At 45.8% G+C, this 22,559-nt stretch overlaps 1 long non-coding RNA gene across 1 annotated transcript; it reads left to right on the forward strand.

Annotated features, from left to right (window-relative positions):
• The first annotated feature begins 5,171 nt into the window (after positions 1 to 5,171).
• Positions 5,172 to 21,299, forward strand: LOC144612955 (uncharacterized). Its single transcript, XR_013550191.2, has 3 exons — positions 5,172 to 5,333; positions 6,654 to 6,930; positions 20,627 to 21,299. It is a non-coding gene; the product is annotated as an uncharacterized LOC144612955 (long non-coding RNA).
• Positions 21,300 to 22,559: the final 1,260 nt, after the last annotated feature.

A 22,559-nucleotide genomic window follows, 5' to 3' on the forward strand; every position in this document is an offset into this window, starting at 1 on the left:
AGCACAGAGCTGTGGTAGAAAGTAGTGAAGAGGCTGGAAAGGCAGGTTCGGAGTCTTGAATGCCAGGGTAGGTGTCTGTACTGAATTCGGTAGACAATTTGGGAATGGTTGAGGGTTTGGATCCAGAAAGCTGCACTGAATTAATTAGGACTTACATCATTTTTATTTTTAATTTTTTAATTTTTTTAGGACTTGCATCTTTAGGTTAAGTGCTGATCTTCCCTATTAAATACAGGTGCTGGCTGAAAAGGTAAGCTTTTTAAGAACTGGCACTCTACCGACCTGTTGCTAAAGATGCACGTATTTAAACTATTATTTATTATTTGGGGGGGGGGCGGCGGGGAGAGGGGCAGAAGGAGAGAGAGCACTAAGCAGGCTCCATGCTCAGCACAACCCTGGGATCATGACCTGAGCCAAAATCACGAGTTGGACCCTCAACCGACTATGCCACCCAGGCGCTCCTAGAGATGCACGCACTTAGAAGACCCTTTGAGGGGCTCAGCCAGTGGCTGCTTTACGTTTTGTCTGCAGCACTTGGCCCCCTTCCTCTCTAATACCGCTTTTGTGCCTCCTCCCCGCACTCCATGTTTCTCTTGGCAGGCAAAGCAAGCCCAATGAAGCAGAGCTGGCCCAGGCAAGCCTTGGCCTTAGAGGCCCTTAAACCGTAGGCTGATGCTGAAAGGGAGGAGGAAGCTGAGAGAAGGTATGGGGCCCAGCTCTGCTTAACGCACTAAGGCCTGGCTTGGGTTGGAACAGGTCGAAACAGCCTTTTGGGTTGACAGCACCTGCCCTCTGCCAAAGCCTGCCGAAACAAGTTAGGTGTGAACAAGGGACTTCGAAATACCACCCATCATCTATAGCTAAGGCAGGATTGACACACACAAAAGGCATCTCCCTGCTGTCCATGCAATTCATGCTGCCTTCCCACCCAGACACACGCCCGCCTTACTTAAAAGCAGCCACCAGCTTGAGAATGACTCACTGGAGTATAACAACCTTCCCTTTGGAGGTGACTCAAGGAGATCCACGAGATTAGTAACCTGAGCCAGAGTTGATACCAAATACTGCCTGTGAACTGGAAGCACATCTGGGCATTGCAATATCTACCAGATCATTTTGTTCCTTTAAAAAAAAAAAATGACTTCTGACTCTTAATTCTGCATCATTTCAAAGATACAGAAAATAGGAAAAACAGCAACCTCCACACCCCACCACCTGGATGAAACAGATTTAACATTTTTATTATAGGAAGAAAGCAGTAAAAATATAGTTAAAAGCTCACCCCTACTTTGACCTCTCGCACTTCCATCTGGTGCCAAGACACATACCCACACATAAATTAGTCTTTCACTTCCAGCGTGCAGACACATACTAATAAATAGCATCCTCTGCGATTGTGTGGCTCTAAGTGTGCTGGAGGCATCCATTTGTGTCTCAATCACTCCATGTAATGTATTTGCAGTGTATCCATGTGGAAATGTACATCCAGCTCGAACTCATTCATTTTTGACTACTGATTAGCTCTTTGTTCTGTGATTGTGATGACAGTCATGTTACATGATGCAACCTTTGACAAAGGTTTGAGCCACTGAAGGGTGACAGGGTTGTCTTCATCTTGTTTTGTTTTGTTTTGTTTCCTTACTTCTATAGCATGCAATCAACATCTTGTATGTGTTCCTTTACGTACTGGTGAGCAAGTTTCTCCACGGACACCGAAGAATAGAATTGTTAGGTCATAGTGCAACAACCATTTTCAATTTTAGCAGGTATTACAAAATTCTCTCTGAAATGAGTGCACCCATTTATATACTCACCTGCAACTGTTATTAGAGTATTTTCGCTACCCTGATGGATGTGAAATTTCATTGTTGTTGTAATTTGCCTGTTTTGATTTCTAGTGAGGTCAAGCATCTTTTCAGTAAAGTTGCCAGATAAAACACAGGAAGCCCAGGATATATGCGGTGCATCTTTTAACTTGATATATATCTTTTGGGTTTTTAAAAATTTCAATATAGTCATAAAGACATAAAGACATTTCTTCTATGTTTTCTGCTAAAAAAAGGTCTTAAATCTGTCTGAAATTTATAACTACATGTGGTGTGAGTTAGTAACTTAGCTTTATGTTTTTCCATATGGATAGCCATTTTCTCCAACAGAATATATTAAATTGCCCATACTTTCCTCACTGATTTGTAATGTCTCCCTACTGATTCTCTACTCCCATACTTATGTGGGTCTGTTTCTAGGTCCTCAATTCCATTCCCCTAAAAGACAGTGCTTAGCAATTTTTTTCTTTAATAAATACTAGTATAGGATTATTTCTCCATTTTTCTCCAAAATTATCTTTGCTCTTCTAAGCCAATTACTCTTCAATATGAATTTTTCTCCAATCTGAGAGCAAAGATTCATTTACAGATATAAAAATATTATCAGTGCATCCGAAAGCCTCTTTCTTTTGTTTCCAGAGTGTGGTAAGGACCATGAAGTGCTCTTCTGGCACAGAGGCTCAGAAACTAGACTATATATGTTTCAGTTCTCACCTCCGTCCCTTTCTAGTCTCTGACTTTGAACTTAATGTGTTTGCCCTGTTTCCACATCTTAAAATGGGGATGAAAAATAGAATCTATCTCATAGGGTCATTATGAGGGTTAAATAAGTTAACACATCTACAGAGCTTTACTTATCATTAGGTAATTAGTAAGCACAGAATTAATGTAACTAAAGGCTTAAGCTTTGATGGCAGGCTGCCTGGGATGGAATCACTCTCATCATTCATTCATCAACAAAACAAAAACTAACTCTTGGGTGAAATACAACACAGAGAGGAATTAAAGCAAAGGTACATCGTGTCCTATGTACAACAGTTATAAAGCAAACAGCCATAAGATCACTATCCAGCAGAGACATTGACCATTGTTGGCAACCGTTAAGTCCCCCGACCAGTCCTTATGGCAGCCCCTCTTTTCATCTATCCCAGAAATGAGCACCTGCAGCCTGCTACTGTAATCAAGATGGTGATCCTTCTTTTTTTAAAAAAAAAATATCTTATTTTAGTTTTGAGAGAGAGCGAGAGCGTGCGTGGGGGAGGGGCAGAGAGAGAGGGAAATACAGGATCTGAAGTGCACTGGGCATGCTGAGAGGAGCCCCATGTGGAGCTCCAACCCACCAACCGGGAGATCATGATCTGAGCCCAGGAGCCGAAGTGGTTGCTCAATAGACTGAGCCACCCAGGTGCCCCAAGATGGTGATCCTTCTTTTAACCGCCATCTGGATTTCTATTAGTTAGTCTCTGCTTTTTGTTTTAAAATCTACTTTATCTGATAGTCATATAACCATGCCCACTATTCTTTATCTTTTAGTTCTTTACATGGGATTATTTTTTTATTCTTTTAGTTTCAAAGGACACATTAAATATTTGGTATTGGAGGTTTCTCATGCCAGGGCATATCATGTAGTCTTTTCTCTATGACACTGGGCTTCAATGACTAGTGTGAGTCAGTGTTCCTTTGGGTGGATGGACACTTGTGAAAGAGAAAAACTCCTTTTAGAGGTTGTGACTTAGCATTATTGAGGTAGAGCCCACGAGTCTGCATTAACCAGCTCCCTCAGTGATTCTGCTCCAGAGAAACCCCACTCATGGGTATTCTCCTCCTGGTCCTGACTCATTGCTTGGGTTTTAAATGACTTTTTTCTTTGAATTGATATTCACCCTTTATTTGGCCCTGTTGGTAAATCTGATACAGAAACTCCTTTCTTGTGCCCGTCAGTGACAGCACATCACCTGTGCCCTAGGGTATGTCTCCTCATCTGCTGGGTTTAGTCTCAATCTTCTATTACCAGGTGGGTCTGGACTTCATGGGAGGCATAAGACAGTCTTCCCAGAAAGGTCTCTTGTGGTCACCTGTAGAATTGCACAGCCAAGGATAGCTGTCAATTTTAGATGGCTTCTAAGGCCCCTCCTGGTATTGCCATGACTCACCAGAAACCCCTCAATTATGTAAATTTCAAAACCAAGTATTAGAAATATAAATAACTCCATTTTCCTGAGAACTAAATACTACCCAGAGTCCTTATGTGTGGGTTTCCAGAAGCCCAGAGGTACTTCCTTGGGGCTGGGAATCTGAACACTGAGGTAAAGGGCAGTGGGGGACACAATTCACAAAGGTGGAATGGGCCTGGGTCCTAGCTCTGTTCCTTGCTTGGTGTGGGATTCTGGAAACAGGTCCTTTCTTTCTCTGAACCATCAAAAGTGCCTTAATTCTTTCTTTATTTTATTTTTTATTTGAGAGAGAGAGAGAAGAGAGAGGGTGCAAGTTGAGGAGGGGCAGAGGGCGAGAGAGAGCCGATCTTAAGCAGGTTCCCCGCCCAGCACAGAACCCAACTCGGGGCTCAATCCTATGCCTGGGATCATGACCTGAGCTGAAATCAAGAGTCAGCTGCTCAACAGACTAAGCTCCCCAGGCGCACCCCCACTTTTTTTTAATGTTAGAACAGTACCTGCATTCTCTATAGCTGAGGACACTCTCTTGCAGGACTCTGGGGAAGAGTCAGGAGAAGAGTAGATGAGAGAGGAAAAGGCTGTAGTCATTCATACCTTTGACATGTATTTACCGAGCATCTACTATCTGTCAGATTGGCCCAGCAGACACAATGACAACCCCTGTTTTCAGGGGGCTTACAGTTTATCAGGGTAGACAGACATGAACTGACTAATCAAATAAATAACTGAGGCCGTGACAGTCATCGGTGCTAAGAAGCAGAAGGTCCAGCGGTCAAAGTCATGGACGCGTGTAGGCACAGGGAGCTCACTGTCCAGGAGCACTGGCGAGGGCTAGGACCCAGAGCTGCTGCCTGTGAGGCGCTGCCTGGTTGGGGGAAGGCAGTGGTAGCAGGACTGGAGGAAGGCAGCACAGAGGCCAGAAGGGTGAGGATAGAAAAGGACAGCTCGGGTCCACAAGGTGACGCCCAGGGAGCCAGGACGGAAGGACTCCTCAGGGTCTGGACCTTCACACCTTGCACGATGCCATCCATGTGACATCCCTTTTCATCCTCGATCTGTTGCAACCCTTCCCGTTATGACTTCATCAGTGTACCTGCCTCACTCTCATGACAGGTGTAAGGGGGCAACACGTCACAGTGGTCAGAGCTCAGGCTCTGGAGCAAATTGACTCAGTTTCAGTCTTGCATCTACTGCGTATCGCCTGTGTGACCTTGGGCAAGATGCTCCGTCTCTCTCAGCCTTGGTTTCCTCTTTTGTGGAATAAGGAAAGAGTACTCCTTACCTCACAGGATCAGTCTAATGAATTAACGCGTGTCAAAGTTTGTAGAACGGGGTAAGTGGGGAACAAATATCAGCTATTAATGTTAATGGTGCTCTAAGCACTTTGTGCGCAATAGCTCAACTTACTTCTTGCAAAAACCCTACAATAGTTACTATTATTACTGACACTTTATACATAAGCGTTCTACCATTCGTTAAAAAAATATGTTAAGTTTAGAGAACAGATGGTTCCAGGGCAGATGGGTCAAATATGTGAAGGGGCTTAAGAGTCCACTTACCACAGAGAGCACTGAGCAGTGTAGACACTTGTGGAATCACTATGTTGTACACCTGAAGCTAATATAACACCGCATGTTAACTATACTAGAATCAAAATAAGAGAACACAAATATGTTAGGTGCTGTGCTAGGAGCTAGGATTGGCAATGAGCAAAACAAACAGAGGCCCTGCTCTTTGATGCCAGAAGAACAGTTAATACGCCAGTGGGCTCCCGCGGACCAGGCCTGGGACAATTTGAGCCCCCACATAAATGACAGTAACAATTATAAGAAGTTGAATAAAACAGAGATTCATGAGTCCATACTGATACAAATGCATGCGTGCACAAATAAAGGTGTGTGGGGGGGATTCTTTGTTATGTTAGAATAGCAACTAATGAATGCAGAGGAAATGGTGGAGTTTTTGCTTTTTGTCTTTGTTTTTGTCCTTTTTTTTTTTTTTTTTTTTGGCAAATATCATAGTAGAAACTGATTCAGGTAAGAATTGTTAATGAGTGCTAAAACCACAGGGTGAAGTTTGATGAGGAATGAGGTATTTACCTGCTCTCAAAATAGTTATTAATTACAATGAAGAAAATTCTTTTCTTTCTAAGTAAACTGAAGCTTTATTTTATTTTTTTAGTTTTTATGTAAATTCCAGTTAGCGGGACGTCTGGCTGGCTCCCTCGGTCGGTAGAGCACGTGACTCTTAATCTTGGGGTTGTGGGTTCCAGACCCCCCCATGTTGGGTGTACAGATTACTTAAAAATAAAATCTCGGGGCGCCTGGGTGGCTCAGTTGGTTAAGCGTCCGGTTCTTGATTTCGGCTCAGGTCATGATCTCACAGTTTGTGAGATCGAGACCTGCTTGGGATTCTCTCCCTTCCTCTCTCTATCTGCCCCACCCCCACTCGCACTTTCGCATGCTCTCACGTGCTCTCTCTCGCAAAATAAATAAACTCTAAAAAAAAAAAATAAAATCTTAGAAAACATTTAACTCCAGTTACTTCACATACAGTGTAATATTAGTTTCAGGTGTACAATGTAGTGATTCAACGCTCTGTCTCTCTCTTTTTTCCCCCCATGCTCATTTGTTTTAAAATCTTGTCTTTATAGTAGAAAATCCTGGCTGACGCCACCTTAACCAAGTGATTAAAGTTAACATCGCCAGTGAGGGACAAACCGCCACCGCGTGCCTCCTGGTGTGATGTGCTGAGAAGGACACGGTATCTCCTGTGTGGTATTCCTGCCACATATGCATAACTGTGAATTTAATCACGAAGGAACCGCAGACAAACTCAGATTTAGGGACATTCTACAACATAACCGGTTTATACTCTTCAAAGATGTTAAGATCATGAAAGACAAAGGCAGACTGAAGAACTTATTCCAGGTAAGAAACCTGACAACTAAGTGCTACGTGCAATTCTGGATCTGGGACCAAAAAAAAAAAAAAAAGTTTCTCTTCTTTGCTATAAAGGACATTATTGGGACAATTGGAAAAAATATGAATGTCTATCAATTACATCATAGTATCACATTTAGATTAATTTCCTGAATTTGAGAACTGCATGGTAGTCATGAAAGACAATGTCCTTGTTTTTAGGTACACACACAAAAAGGCACGATAGGGTGAAGGAACTCCATATTTGCATCTCTCATATGGTCCAGAAAATAATAATAGTAATGTGTGCGTGTGTGTGTGTGTGTGTGTGTGTACAGATAGATAGATAAATCAATAGATAAAGTGATAAAGGAAATGGAAAATGTGGACACTTGGGGAATCTGGGTTAAGGACATACAGAAGTTCTTTGTACTATTTTTATACCCTTTTTCCCCCAAATATGAAATTATTCAAAAATTAAAAGCTATCAAAAAATCAAGGAAAACTTCCCCCCTGCCCCATGTCTGTTTTGGGGAGGGGTGAGGGGGTGGAGGGGAGGGGAGGGAGATGAGACCTGGTGGGCAGAACAGGCTAATCTGCCCAGGTGGCTGTGCCTCTCTGTAGACAGAGCTGTTTCCGGCTGGCTGGGGAAGGTGCTGACAGCCAGAAACATTATTCCTGGCCCTTGTCCAGTGCGGGGAGGAAAAAGTGAGAGGAAACAGTGAAAGCTCCGGAGGGCTGAGGGGCTGGCGCCAGGAGCAGAGGCGTGGGGCAGGAGGTGGGGTCCTGGCAGGATCTGTGAGCCAGCAGGGCTTGCTGGGGACCAGGGATTTGCTGCCCCAGGGCACTCTCCCACCGCAAGGGAAGGGTAAGGAGGGACGGGAAAGAAGAGAAACAACTAACCTTCTCGAGGCAACCAACCTACTATCTGCCAAGCACGGTTCTGGGTGGTTTACGTTTATTACCTCACTAATCCTCTCGGAAAGTTTTAACATAACCTTTGTTATTATTCCCATGTTAGAGATGAGGAAATAGAGGCTCAGAGAGGTAAGGACAGAGATTCTGTTTAGGGTAGGACGGTGGCATAGAGATGGTTTCTGATTTTTGTGCTGAGCAACAACAACACCAACAACAAAGCTGGTTAAAATAAGACTTTAAAAAATTAAATGGGTGCCTGGGTAGCTCAGTCGGTTAAGTGCCAACTTTGGCTCAGGTCATGATCTCGTGGTCGGTGAGTTTAGAGCCCCACATTGGGCTCTCTGCTGTCAGCACAAGAGCCCGCTTTGGATCTTTTGTCTCCCTTTCTCTTTGCTCCTCCCCTGCTGGTTCTCTCTCTCTCCCTCTCTCTCTCTTCTAAATAATGAAATAAACTTAAAAAATTGTTAAAAAAAATTAATCAATGATCTGGCAAGAAAGTATAGAACACTCAGAAGTCAAAATACAGGTGAAATCAGGCACCCAGAGAAGTGGGCAGGGAAGGAGGTCGCCTTTCACCTTGAGAGCATTTGTCTGATCATGTGAACCTTGGCTTTGTTTCTTACAGGCTGATAAAGATGAGAAACAGGGGCCAGCCCAAGGTGGAAGACTAATGGAAGACCCAGCCCCACACAAAGCTGACCTCCATCCGGAGAAGGGGAACCAGGAGCAACCTGCACCCTTCCCCCATCATCGCCACCAAAACCTACAAAGGGATCTTAGCACTGAGTTAAGGGGAGAAGCATTTTCCTTAAGAATTCATAACCCCTTGGGGCACCTGGGTGGCTCAGTTGGTTAATCAACCGACTTCGACTCAGGTCACGATCACTGTTCATGAATTTGAGCCCCGTGTTGGGCTCTATGCTGACAGCTCCGAGCCTGGAGCCTCTTTCAGATTCTGTGTCTCCCTCTCTCTCTCTGCCCCTCCCTTGTTCACACACACACACACTCTCTCTCTGTCTCAAAATAAACATTAGAAAATTTAAAAAAAAAAAAAAAAGAATTCAATACCCCAAATGGGCTATCAGTGGTTTTGACCTGAATTCACATTCCCTGGTTAAACTAAAACATCTCAAGTTCAAATTCTAGATATAAGTATCCCCCCCTCCAGGCATTTTGGGATGGACTTAACAGCAGGAAGCATCAAATTTCCTCTTCTTTCCCAGATGTTCAACAAGCGAAAAGGTAAACAGAAAAAATAATGCCATCTCCATTATATAAACCGCATATTCAAAAATACACAAAGACTGGCGAAAATAAAGATTTCACACCAAAGCCATGAGAGTGAAGTACAACAGGAATTGGTTGGTGGGGACTCGGGGGGAGGTGAATAAATAGGTTAGCCCGGGAGTGGTCAATTTCAAAGAACTCTGGCCAAAATACTTTACCTTTAGCCAAAGGCTCAGTCTAAAGATGAGTCACTCAACCTCAGCACTGCTGGCACTTGGGGTCCATAATTCTTTGTTGTAGGGTGTTCAGCAGCATCCCTGGGTTCTACCCACTGGAGGCCAGTACCATCAAGCCCTACTCTAGACTGTGGAACCAAAAATGTCTTCAGACATTGCTAAATATCCCTTAAGGGGGGAAATTGCCCTTAGTTGAGGACCAGCGACCTAAAATAATGAACCCAGGTCCCCTGTATACAGCATGGGCTACAGATCTGAGAAGCAAGGGTAGAGATGGAAAAGCCTCACTGTAGGTGGTGGGAGGTGGGGTGAGGCAACTAGCGTGCAGGGCAAATAGTACAATAGCCCAATGGCGGCAGATGTCAGAAAGAGCCAGCAAAATTACACTCCCTGGAAGAACCTGCCACAAATATCTGGGGCATGAGAATCCAACTCATTTCATGGCACATAATTTTTTAAATGGAGTTAGCCCAAAATCAATGCAAAGGTGCTAAGAAAAAGGGTGGGAAAGGTCAGCAAAGCTTAGCAGATGGAGTTACCACAGACTAGATGAAAGTCTGGGGTCCCCTGGGGGGCTCAGTTTGTTGCGTGTTTGACTTCGGCGCAGGTCACGATCTCACGGTTCGTGAGCTCAAGCCCTGCTCTGTGCTGACAGCCTGGTTCGAATTCTGTATCTTCCTCTCTCTCTGCCTCTCCCCCACTTGTGCTCTGCCTCTGTCTCTCTCTCAAAAATAAAAAAATGTTTAAAAAATAATTAAAAAAAAGAATAGATGAAAAGTCTGACCAAAGTTTTCTATGAATGAACAAATTTTACTAAAACGATTATCTCTGAGGGAAGATCACAAAGCAGAAATAGAACGACTCAAGGAAGAGACAGCTATGCAGTGGGAGGAGGCGAAATGAGAACTGGAAGAAGGGAGAGATGAGAGAAAACAAAATATTTTCAGAAATGAGGATGCAGATGGGAGGAGGGCTTAGACACAACACGATAAAAATGGAGGACAGACCTAGGAACGTGAATAAAATGAGACAAAATGGAAAAAAGTGTGTGTTTTAAATTAGAGAGAAAATGATAGATATCATAAAAAGACAAAAGAGAGCCAATATATGCATAATTGGACCCTCTGGACATGAAAAACAAAGCAATGAAATACAATGAATACTTAATAGAAATGAGGGAAACGTTCTTGAAATAAAATATTTGAATCTAGGTGAAGGATACTATGTGTGTCAGAGAAACTGGACTGAGGACAGTCAATTCCAAGACTCTCCTGATAAAATTATCAGACTTTAGAGACAGAAAATAGCCTTTGAGCAGCCAGGAGAAACAAACAAACAAAAATCAAAAACCAAATCTGGTCACTCACACAGGGATAAAATTGAGCCAGCCCCACCAATACTCAAGGGCAAACACTCATGGGATATAAGGAAAAAAAGTGTCAGCCAAAGGATTTGCTATGCCATTAAGCTGTCCCTCAAGTATAAAAGCTACAAACAAACATTGTTAGACATGCAAGAACTCAGGGAGTAATGTGTGCACGGACCCTTCTTGAGAAAACTACCAGAGAACCAATTTAGATCACCAAGAGGCGACTGGGGAACCCACAGCAAAAGGAGGGCCAGGAGAAAGCGCTGAAGATACTAAAATGTAGAGCAAAGACAAAAGGAGATGTGGACATCTGAGTGTAAATTTGTACAGGCTGGGATCATGTAAACACATCTAATACAAAGTGAGAGGGGAAAGTAGAAAGAAGACGACACAAGAGAACGTCCCTAGACAGCCCTGTCTGTCTGTGGTAGTTAGGAGTTAAAGAACACCATCGAAAGCTGAGAAATAAAACAATAGAAGTATATTTAATATAGCATATTTAATAATACAAAGTTAAACATGTGTAGAGCTCATTTTGCATCGTGTTGAAGAAAGGGATGGGGGGATGGGAAAACGTGTGCCAATTTTTCATTGCTCGTTCCTGGACGTTATTAGAGACTGTCTAGTCAAGTAGGGAACTGAGGTCGCTATACAATGTTATAATTATAACGGTAAACACGAGAAAAATAGAAAGAAGCCTTCCTACATAAGAATCTTCATTGCTCTGGACTTTCTAAGACATTCTAGGACTTTCAGTGCAATGTTGAATGGAAGTGGCGGGAGGAGGCACTCCTGTCTTGTTCCTGATCTCAGGGTAAACTTCCATTCTAGACCGTTAGGTATGGTGTTAGCTGTGGGTTTTCCATAAATGTCTCATATCATGTTGAGGAAGTTCCTTTTATTCCTAGTTGCTAAGTGTTCTTAGCATGAAAATATGTAGGACTGGTTGAACCACCCTTGCATTCCTGAGATATATTTCATTTGGTCATGATGTATAATTCTTTCAATATGCTGCTGGAATCTGTTTGCTAGCATTTTGTTGAGGATTTTGCATCTATATTCATAAGGGATACTGGTATGTAGTCTTCTTTTCTCATGGTTTCTTTGTCTGGCTTTGGTAGCAAAGTAATACAGGACTCATCAAATGAGTTAGGAAGTGTTCTTTTGTCTTCTAATTTTTGGAAGATTTTGAGCAGTATTGGTGTTAACTCTTTAAATGTTTGGTAGAATTCACCAGTGAAGCCATCTGGCCCGAGACTTTTCTTTGTTGGACAGTTTCTGATTAGTGATTCAATCTCTTTACTTGTTATAGGTCTGTATTTAACTAATTTTAAATAAATAAATATATATACATATATATATGTGTATATATATATATATATATATTTCTTCAGATTAAATCTCAAAATAAAATCCAACTCTCCGTGGTGTGCAAGAGACATACCTAATACAAACTCAAGAGGCTGAAACTGAAAGACAAGCAAAGGCAAACCAGGCAAATAAAAAATAATAATAATGATTAGCAGAAGTCATGATTTAAGTAGCCAGCAGGTGCAATTCAGTCTAAAGAGAATTAAGCACAGTGAAAAGCAGCTGTTATGTGCCACTCAAATGCAGATATAACTATGAATGTCTGTGCAGCAGACAACCCAGTAGCTACATTCACCAGAATTAATCACAGCGCGGCAAGGAAAATCAGAGCACGTGAGTAGCAGGAGATTTGAACTCATCTCTCACGGCGGATCAATGGACCAAAGAGCAAGGGTAGTGTGATAAGTAAGAGAGCTCTGCTGTAATACAAAAGACCTACAGCATGGTACCTGAGGCAAGAAAAAACTTTATTTTCTCTCCTGGAGATGGTAAATAGCTCTACTCATGCAGTGGTTCAGGGACCTAAGTTCCTTCCCAGCTGTGGCTCCATCATCCCCGAAGATCATGCCATCCTTTGCTTGCTGGACACTAACCACCACTATAGACCCAGTTTGATCCTAGCAGGAGGAAGGCGAGATTATACAGCTAGTACACCCATAATCTCAGGCCTGGGTTCTGAAGCGGCAAATATTACTCGCACTCATGTTTTATTGGAGAAAATTTGTCACTGGACAAAACTAAATCCAAGGAATGAGGTGGGCTGGGGGTGACCTAGCCTCATGCCTAGGACAGAGGATGGAATGGCTCTTAGGGCATCACTACCAATGTATGGCCACTAAACACCTGAGTGTGCTCATTCCCTCACGGGTGGGACACACTCAACCTGTCTCCATGAGGGACACTCAAAGTTACTGTACCTTTGAGTGATGCACAGACCTCTCTGCCGGGTTCAGATGTGGTTCCTTGTGGTCTAATGACCTGTAGACTAAAAGACAATTCGTTTGTTCCACCGACCTGACCAATAGACAAGAGTGAAGCAGAGAAAAATAAGACTGCAATAAACACTGGCTACAGAAGACAGAGCACGGGCAATACACAGTAGTCCTGGGCAGGAACTGTGATGACCCTGCCCTGGGAGTGGAAGTGCAAGCCGCTCTGGTTTTGTCCTCTGGAAGATTCTCCCTTGTCTTCCATCCTCATCGGAAGTGGGTGTCAGAAAATATGTCTTCCTTGGGGTTGTTTTGGGGCCTAAACAATTATGGGCTTTTAAAAAATATTTATTTATTTTTGAAGGTGGGGGAAGGGCAGAGAGAGAGGGCGTGAGAGAGAATCTCAAGCAGGGTCCACACCATCAGCACAGAGCCCAACATGGGGCTCAAACCCACAAACTGTGAGATCATGACTTGAGCCGAAACCAAGAGTCCAACGCTTAAGTGACTGAGCTACACAGGCGCCTCAACAATTATGGGCTTTTGTGATTTCTTTGGAAAAACAATTCCCTGGATGATTTATTAGGGATCAAAGTTTATTTGCTTCCTGTCCCGTTCCTGAGCCACTCCCATCCTCCCCCACCCCCACTGCTGGAACACGTTTGGGGTGGGAAGCTGATGTCCCCACCCCAGTCAGGAGAATGGGACATTTTTCTGGGTCCGATTAGTGGAGAACACCCTCTCACTCTGCTGCGGGTTGAGAGTGAGGCCTCGCTGATACGAAGAGACCCAGCAGGAATGCAACGGTTTAAGGAAGACAGGAGTTCCTTTCTCTCTCAGCTAACGGTCCATCTTGAGTCTACATTTCACCTCCACGGGCAGCTCAGTGTCATGAGGTTCCCAGGCCTTATGCTCGTGCTTGGTCAACAGCGGCCTGCAGGCATGCCTACATTCTTCTGGGAAGAACAAGAGGGCCATACCCGCGGTCCAAAAGCCTAGGCCTAGCATGGTATGCATTGCTTGTCTGCTTATTCCAGAAAACTTGGGCACACGGCCACACTCATTGCAAAGGAGGACAAGAGATTTGGTGTAGCCCTATGCAGAGAAAGATGCAGAAAATGGATTTCAGTGGACCATTAGCAGTTTCGACTGTGGTCTGCCTGACCGGCTACCAGATTATCAGTGAGCTCTGTGTTCCCACAACAGAACACACTGCCCCCTTTCCAAGGAGGTCAATTCCAAACTCCATATGGCTACACTCCAGGTCAAAGTGCGGTTTATCTTGGAGAAGGGAAGTCCTCTCCAGAGCCACATATGGTTCCTCACGGCCCAGGGAGATGTAAACTGCAAGATAGCTCCTCTGTCCCCCCAACTACCACCCCAGCTGCCCCCTCCCCACACACCCAAATACAGTGGTGGACAGGAATGGGGAAACCACAATAAAAACTCCCACGTGGAGGCACCTGGGTGGTTCAGTCGGTTAAGCGTCCGACTTTGGCCCAGGTCATGATCTCAGGGTTTGTGGGTTTGAGCCCCACATTAGGCTCTGTCCTGACAGCTCAGAGCAAGGAGGCTGCTTCAGATTCTGTGTCTCCCCCTCTCTCTGTTCCTCCCCTGTTCACACTCTCTTTCTCTCTCTCTCTCTCTCTCGCAAAAATAAACATTTAAAAAAAAAACCCTTCCATGTAGAAAAAGGAAGAGAAACACTCAAAAGTCATTAGTCCATACATGAAAAGATGCTCAATATCACTCATCAGGGGAATGCAAATTAAAAATCAAAAATCAAAACCACATCTGTCAGGATGGCTAAAATCAAAACACAAGAAACAGTAAGTATTGGCGAGGATATGGAGTAAAAGGAACCCTTTTGCACTGCTGGTGGGAATGCAAACTGCTGCAGCCAGTGTGGAAAACAGTATGGAGGTTCCCTAAAAAATTAAAAATAGAACTACCCTAGGATCCAGTAATTGCACTACTGAACATTTACTTAAAAAATGCAAAAACGCTAATTCAAAGGGATACACATATCCCTACCTTTATAGCAGCATTATTTACAACAGCCAAGATAAGGAAGCAGTCCTAGTGTCCATCAACTGATGAACGGATAAAGGAGAGGTGGTACATGTAGACAATGGAATATTACTCAGTCGTAAAAAAAAAAAAAAAAAGAATGAAATCTGGCCATTTGCAAGAAAATGGAGAGAGCTAGAAAGTATAATGCTAAGTGAAATAAGTCAGTCAGAGAAAGACAAATACCATATGATTTCACTCATATGTGCAATTTAAGAAACAAAACAAATAAGCAAAGGAAAAAGAGAGAGAGAGAAACCAAGAAACAGACTCTTTTTTTTTTTTTTTTAGTTTTTTTATTTATTTTGACAGAGAGAGAGAGACAGAGCATCAGTGGGGGAGGGGCAGAGAGAGAGGGAGACACAGAATCCGAAACAGGCTCCAGGCTCCGAGCTGTCAGCCCAGAGCCTGACGCGGGGCTCGAACTCACAAACTGTGAGATCATGACCTGAGCCGAAGTCGGATGCTCAGCCGACTGAGCCACCCAGGCGCCCCTTTTTTTTTTTTTTTAATGTTCATTCTTTTTTCGAGAAACAGAGTGTGAGAGGGGAAGGGGCAGAGAGGGAGACACCGAATCCAAAGCAGGCTCCAGGCTCTGAGCTGTCAGCACAGATCCTGACGCGGGGCTCGAACCCACAAACCGTGAGATCGTGACCTGAGCTGAAGTCGGACGCTTAACTGACTGAGCCACCCAGGCGCCCCAAGAAACAGACTCTTAACTATAGAGGAACACACTGGTGGTTACAGAGGGGAGGTGGGGGGATGAGTGAAGTAGGTGATGGGGTTAAGGAGTGCACTTGTGATGATCCCCGGGTGATGTATGGAATCACTACATTGTATGCTTGAATCCAACATAACACTGTATGTTAACTATACTGGAATTAAAATTTAAAAAAAGAAGTCACTGGTTCACTGCAAATTGTTTTGACAACTGGTGAGGACTTGCTCTGACAGATGAAGCGAATCTGGTCAACCCATTTTGGAAAATTCTCCTTTCCCCATCATCCTCTGTGGCCACTTCTGAAGTGAGGGTTAAAAGGTCTGACATCCTTGGGGCTCAAACAATCCTAATCACCAGTCAAATCCTACTTTCCTTGGCAATTCCCGCAAAAGATTTCTGGTCTAGGTGCTTCTAGCTAGTTCCAGGTGCCAATAACCACACCCCAAGATGTTTTCTCAGCAGTGTTCTGAAGGCTGCTTTATTACTCTGTTTCCTGCTCTGCCCCAGCTCACTTTCATTTGGGCTACACAGGGGGATTCTAAAACAATAAGTCTGAGTGGGAAGACAATACCCTTAACCTAACCTCGCTTCAGGGCTGGATCCTGTTCTGGGGCTCCTGGGTAGTGTTCCAGAAAGGCTCTGAGCTACAACAGCTGATCTCCTTTTATGAAGGTTATGGAGGGTGGTGGATTTCACCTCTCAGGCACCACGTTTTTAGATACTCTCTATTCCTTTCCATTTCTCCTGTGTCTTTGTTTTTCTTTCTCTTTCTTTCTTTCTTTCTTTCTTTCTTTCTTTCTTTCTTTCTTTCTCTTTCTCTCTCTCTCTCTCTCTCTCTATCTATCTTCCTATGTTTATTTTTGAAGGAGAGAGAGACAGAGTGTGAGAGGGGAAGGGACAGAGAGAGAGGGAGACACAGAATCCTAAGCAGGCTCCAAGCTCTGAGCTGTCAGCACAGAGCCAGATGTGGGGCTTGAACTCACGGGCTATGAGATCATGATCTGAGCTGAAGTCGGACGCTTATCCGACTGAGCCACCCAGGTACCCCTCTCACGTCTTTCTTTAATAATTTGCTGAAAGCCACAAAGAACAACAACCAGCATCTACTAATATTCCACTTCTTTCCAACCACCTTCTCTAGAGCTGTGGGCTCAGCCAATATATGTCCAAAGCGTCATAAAAACCATTTTATCAGATGCTTTCCCAAGGTATAACAAGAGTCTCCAACTTTCCAGAGTGCAATACCTTTACCCTTCCCACCTGCAGCAAAACCATGAGGTCAATGACTCATATTTTAGGGCTTCTGTTAAAACAGTAATAATAAACTGCCAGTAATGGTTTTTTTTTTTTTTTTTTTTTTTTTTTAATTCAGGGTAAGGGTAGGCTGCTATAATAATGAGATCCAATAATCATTTAGTGGCTCAAAGAAGAGAGAAATGTGTTTCTTTCACACATAATAGTCTATGATGACCATTCCAGATTGGCAGGCTGTTGGTTTCCACAAGGTCATCCAGGAGCCTGGGGTGTTTCTCTGCCATCCTGTAGGCCATTGGCCTTGGCAGCTTGATCACCACTGGGTTACAGACGCATCCATGTCCCTACTTGTGGGAAGGGGAAGGGAAGGCACGGGGGTGGTGGGAGAATACATCCTAAGGCCAAGGCCTGGGAGAAACACACTTCTGCTCCCAATATATGCCATTGGCAAAAACGGAATCACATGGAGAGACCTATGTGCACGAGCATCTGGGACAAGGAGTTTGGCCGTGTGTCCCGGAGGAAGGGGAAAATCAGTATTGGTGGACACTTAGCAGTCTCTGCCATGGGCCTGGCAGTTGATGGGCAGGTGGTCATTATGAGTCACGTGGCCTTAAGTATAAGCTGAGAGGACATTTGTCTCTGTGGGAGGCCCTGGCCCTCCTGCCCTGGGCACAGGCCACAACATGCCTATTGCCAATCCAGAACACTGGGCCAGCAGACCACTATGACACACGTTTGCTTGGGAAATTTGGCCATATCTAAAATGTACTCTACACTACTCTAAAATGACGCCCACCATCCTGTGCCAGTAGGCGCCTGAGAGACCCATGGCAGCCTCAGGAACCTGCTGGGGGATGGAAGGGTGTGCTAGCCTGGGGGTCTCCAAGAAGCAGACATCAAGGTGTGAGATTGAGTGTGCAATGATGTCATTAGGAGACATGGATGTGTGAAATGGACTGGAGAGGGAGACAGAGAAGGCCTGGGGGAGTCAGCAGGGCAGGCAGAGGACGTATGGAAAGGTAACTGTGGCCATCTAAGAAAGCCTCAGTAGAGCCACTGGGAAATCATTGAGCCAAAGTCGGCCAACAAAGAGATCGTGTCTGCTGGGAACCATTCTGCCCCAGTGCCCAGGTGCACACGGTCATTGGTGGGGAGCCGCTCGTGGGGGGCATGGGATGGATTTCAAAGCCAGGGCTGCCCTGCACAGGCCATTTACAACCCCCTGTCATAGGATGTCTGACAAGGCCCATTCTCATGGCTGCCACAGGGGAGTGGGGGCTACAGAAAGAACTAGGATTCACATTCTAGTCAGAGCACAACATTTAAAAATTCTGGAATGAAAAAATATATATATGTACATACACACACATATCTATCTATCAATCGATCTATCTATCTATCTATCTATCTATCTATCTATCCTGGATTGAAACCATGCTCACCACTGATAAGCTATGTGGCATTGGGCAAGAAACTTAATTCCTCTGATCCTTATTAGTTTCCTCATCTGCAACATGCCTGGGAAATGTTATCAGCATGAGAGTAGAGAACCCACAGGAGATGCTCACTAAATGGTGGCCTTTATCCCCTCCCCATTTGGCCAGAGCTCAGTGGACCTAGGGGCTATTCCACATGCACTCCCTGAGGGAGGAATCCCAAGTCCGCTGCTGACCTTGATTCCCTGGGACAGAAGACAGCCTTTCCCTCTAAACCCCATACCGAGTGGGCCCAGAGTTAGCACGGAGTGGGCTGCGGAGGCCAAGCTGGCTTATAAACGAAGCCAAGAAGCACTCTGATAGATATCTCCCCCAAGGCCAAAGAGAAATATCTAGAAGAGACTGAGGGCCAGGGCTGGGATGGCCACTTGTTACCTCCTCGGGGCTCTGGCTTGTTTGAAAACTCGTCCCCCAGGCTAGGACTGTGGGCTGAGGCCCAGGTGCGGAAGGGAAGGAAGGAGGCAGCTCCTTGGACAGGCCTGTAAATCCCAGCAGCAGACGGCAGGCACATGCCTGCTCTACAGGTCCGGAAAGGCTCCCGCTCTCTGGTTTCTCTCCTTCAGTGCCCGCTCTCCAGAGCACTTTCTCTCTTGCCTTCCCTCCCTCCTACTCTCTGTGGCGCCCCTCTCCTGCTTTCTTCTCTGTCTCCAGTGGTGGCTCTGATTCTTCTCCATCTCTTGACACCTTCGGGGTCCTGAGTTTGTACCTCTCTGTACATCCCCCTCTCTCTGGGTCTCTGAGTTTCCCTGTCTCCCCCAGGGGCCTCATTCCTCTCTTTCTGTTTCTCATGCTCTCTTGTTCCCTCAGCCCTGGTCTCTCCCTCTCTTTCCTCCTCTTCCACCCTTTGGCCTCCCAGCCCAGCCACTTCCTTGGAGCTGCGTGCTGCCTTGGAATGCCTTCAAGGCACAAGGAGCAGCTGAGCTCCCCAAGTTCCATAGGGACCTTGGAATCAGACCCCTATCTCCCATCTGCCCTCTTTCTTCCTCTGTGCAGGGTAGACATGTTCAGAACGAGACAGTGCCCCCAGTGCAGCCCAGGGTCCGTGGCACCCCAGACCCAGCCTGCTCCCTCTAATAACACAGCATCCCAACCTCCCCCTCCCTCACCCACCCCTCTCTGTATCACTGCCTCTTCCAAACTTCTCTCTATTTTCAACCCTTAGAACTCACTGCTAGTTACAGGCAATACTAAGAAACTGGGACAAACAGGACATCTTTTTTATACCAGAGTGAGAAATTGGCTTAATTAAATGTGGAGTATATATTCAACTGAACTTTATAAAAACCATGATGTAGACCCATATATACTGATATTATTATTATTATTATTATTATTATTATTATTATTATTTTAATTTAGGGTTTAAAGCATTTTTAAAATTTATTTTTATTTTTTAGAGAGGGAGAGAGAGTGTGAGCCAGTGGGGGAGAGGGGCAGAGGGAGGGAGAGAGAGAGGAAGAGACAGAGAAAAAGAGAGAGAGAGAGAGAGAGAGAGAGAGAGAGAGAGAGAGAGAATCTCAAGCAGGTTCCACGCTCAGCATGGAGCCCCACACCGGGGGTTAGATCTCAAGACTGTGGGATCACGACCTGAGCCAAAAGCAAGAGTCAGTGGCTCAACCAAGCCACCGAGGCACCACATACATACATACTGATATTAAATACAAATCCAGGTAAGCCAAAAGCAGATTTAAAATAGTATTTAGGGGGCACCCGGGTGACTCAGTTGGGTAAGTGTCCAACTTGGACTCAGGTCATGATCTCATGGTGGGTGGGTTTGAGCCCCCTGCCGGGCTCTGTGCTGACAGCTCAGAGCCTGAAGCCTGCTTGGGACTCTGCGTCTCCCTTTCTCTCTGCCCCTCCCCGGCTCATGCTGGCTCTTTCTCTCTCTCTCTGTCTCAAAAACAAATAAACATTAACAAAAATAGTATTTAGGACATAAACTCATTTTGTAGAAGAAAATACATATGCATAATGTCCAAAATAACATATTGATTTCAGGGTGGTGGCAGTGGCTTGTTTTGTATTGTAATGAACAAATAAAACAAACCAGGATTTAGGCAAGATGGGTGCCAATCTTCCTCACTGCCTCTTTATTGATTTTAACCCAACAGATATCTCTGAAGAGCAGAGACTAGGGCGATCCGATATGCAACAGATCCTACAACAACCCCACACATTGACCAGGGTGACCCAAGGAGACCCTTCAGGTAGGTCTTCAGCTCAGGCAGGGGTTGAAGGCAAACAGAAGAGGCTCCCTGTGGCAAAGTTACTGGAGCTGCCTAGCTAGGATCTCAAGCCTGAAGGGTATGAACCGCACCCAGGAAGGCGTGGGGCACTCACCACTTGAAGAGCAAAACAGGACCTACTGCTAAACACCTAAGATAAGATGGGGGAGGAGGATGAGGACACAGAATAGGGTCTGTGTGGGTGTGGTTCTAAGCTTCAGCCACCCTCCCCCCACCCCAAGGAGCTCAAACCAGCTGAGCCATGACAGCTGCAGAGACTGGAATAAAAGCCTGGCTACCTCCCCAGGTTGAGGCCTTTGAAGTTAAGGAACCCCAGCACAGTGAAACTGTGGCTGAGGACTGCAATAGGCCATGTGTTCCCATGGGTCAGGCACCTCCAAAGACCCCAGCCCCCAACGTCCTGAGCAGGCTTCCTCCCTCTGAGCCAGATGGGAGGGCATTCTTCCAGGCCCTTTGGGTTCTATTTTTGTTTCATTTCCTCTTTTCTTTTCTTTTCTTTTCTTTTCTTCTCTTTTCTTCTCTTTTTTCTTTTCTTTTCCTCTCTCCCTCTCTCCCCCCCTCCCCCCCTTCCTCCCTTCCTCCCTTCCTTCCTCTCTCATTTTCTGCAGAGTCCAATGCTAGGGAGAGATACGCACTTCAAATGCCCTGCGGGGCCGAGCTGAGCATCAGCCCCCACCACCAGAGGGCCCCCGAGCACAGAAACTGGCAATTTCCAGAGAGAGGGGTAGGAACAGCACTCAAACTCTCTGCGTGTCTCTGAACTACTCTGCCTAGGGTTTGGCCATGGTGGGTCAGCTCTGAAGTAACCCTGGAGGGGTTGACTGGGTGGGGGCCCCAAGCGTGGGGCCCTGCCCTTCTCAACTGAATGTTGTTTATTACACAGATCGCCACCTACTGCCAGGTGATAGTGTTATATGCTGCTAACCCAGAGGGTTTAGGGTGTACACAGAAGCGCAGGGCAGCTGCTGGAGAGCCCTGGAAAGGGACTCAGTGTGATAGAAAGAGCACCGGACGCGGAGTCCAGACAGAGGACTGCGACGCCACTACTTTCCGTGTGACCTCTCCCTCTCCGCTAAGTTTGTTTTCTCATCTGTAGACAGAGGGGGTGCGGTGGTACCCAAGCGCCCTTCAGACTCGGACCAAAGCCATGCCCCACCCTCCTTGAGGAACGCTGAAGAGGGCATAGGAGGCTGGAGAAAGGGACCAAGGAACCGAAACGGCCTCGGTTGGCTGGGACAGTGCTGGGGTGCCCGGCACTGCGCTGAATCAGCGCGGGGGACGCGAGGCCTCCCCTGGGCGCTCTCGCCCAGCCCCGGCGTTACGCGCAGCACTCTGTCGGTCCCAGCACCCAAATATCCCAGCCTAGGTCTCCCACTGATGGCTCGGGCATGTCCCCACCCGTCGCCCGGAAGGGGAACCGAGAGAGTGGGGTCTCCTTCGGTGAATGCGGGCCGATGACCCTGCCCCCGGCCTCGCTGAGTGGTCAACTGCACCAAGGAAGGTTCTCCCTGTCCTCACAGCGCTGACCTTCGCCGAGCCAGCGGCTACACTCCATCCCGGACGCCGGCGACCGAGAACAGACCAGGGAGGCAGCAGCGCTCTGGGCCAGGTGTGGATCGACTTGGGGAGGCGGCTAATGGCCCGAGGCACCGTGGGCGAGACCTCGTTCCGGCGACCGAAGCTTGTGGGGCTACCTCCACCGGGGATCCCTTCCCTCCCCTCCATTCCAGCCACATCCTTCTCCCACCTCCCCCAGTCTTGGGAGCCTGGTCCCCGAAGGTTCAAGAAGTCAAGAGCC

The sequence above is a fragment of the Panthera onca genome, chromosome D1, assembly GCF_046562875.1.
Source record: "Panthera onca isolate mPanOnc1 chromosome D1, mPanOnc1 haplotype 2, whole genome shotgun sequence".
Lineage (NCBI taxonomy): Eukaryota > Metazoa > Chordata > Mammalia > Carnivora > Felidae > Panthera > Panthera onca.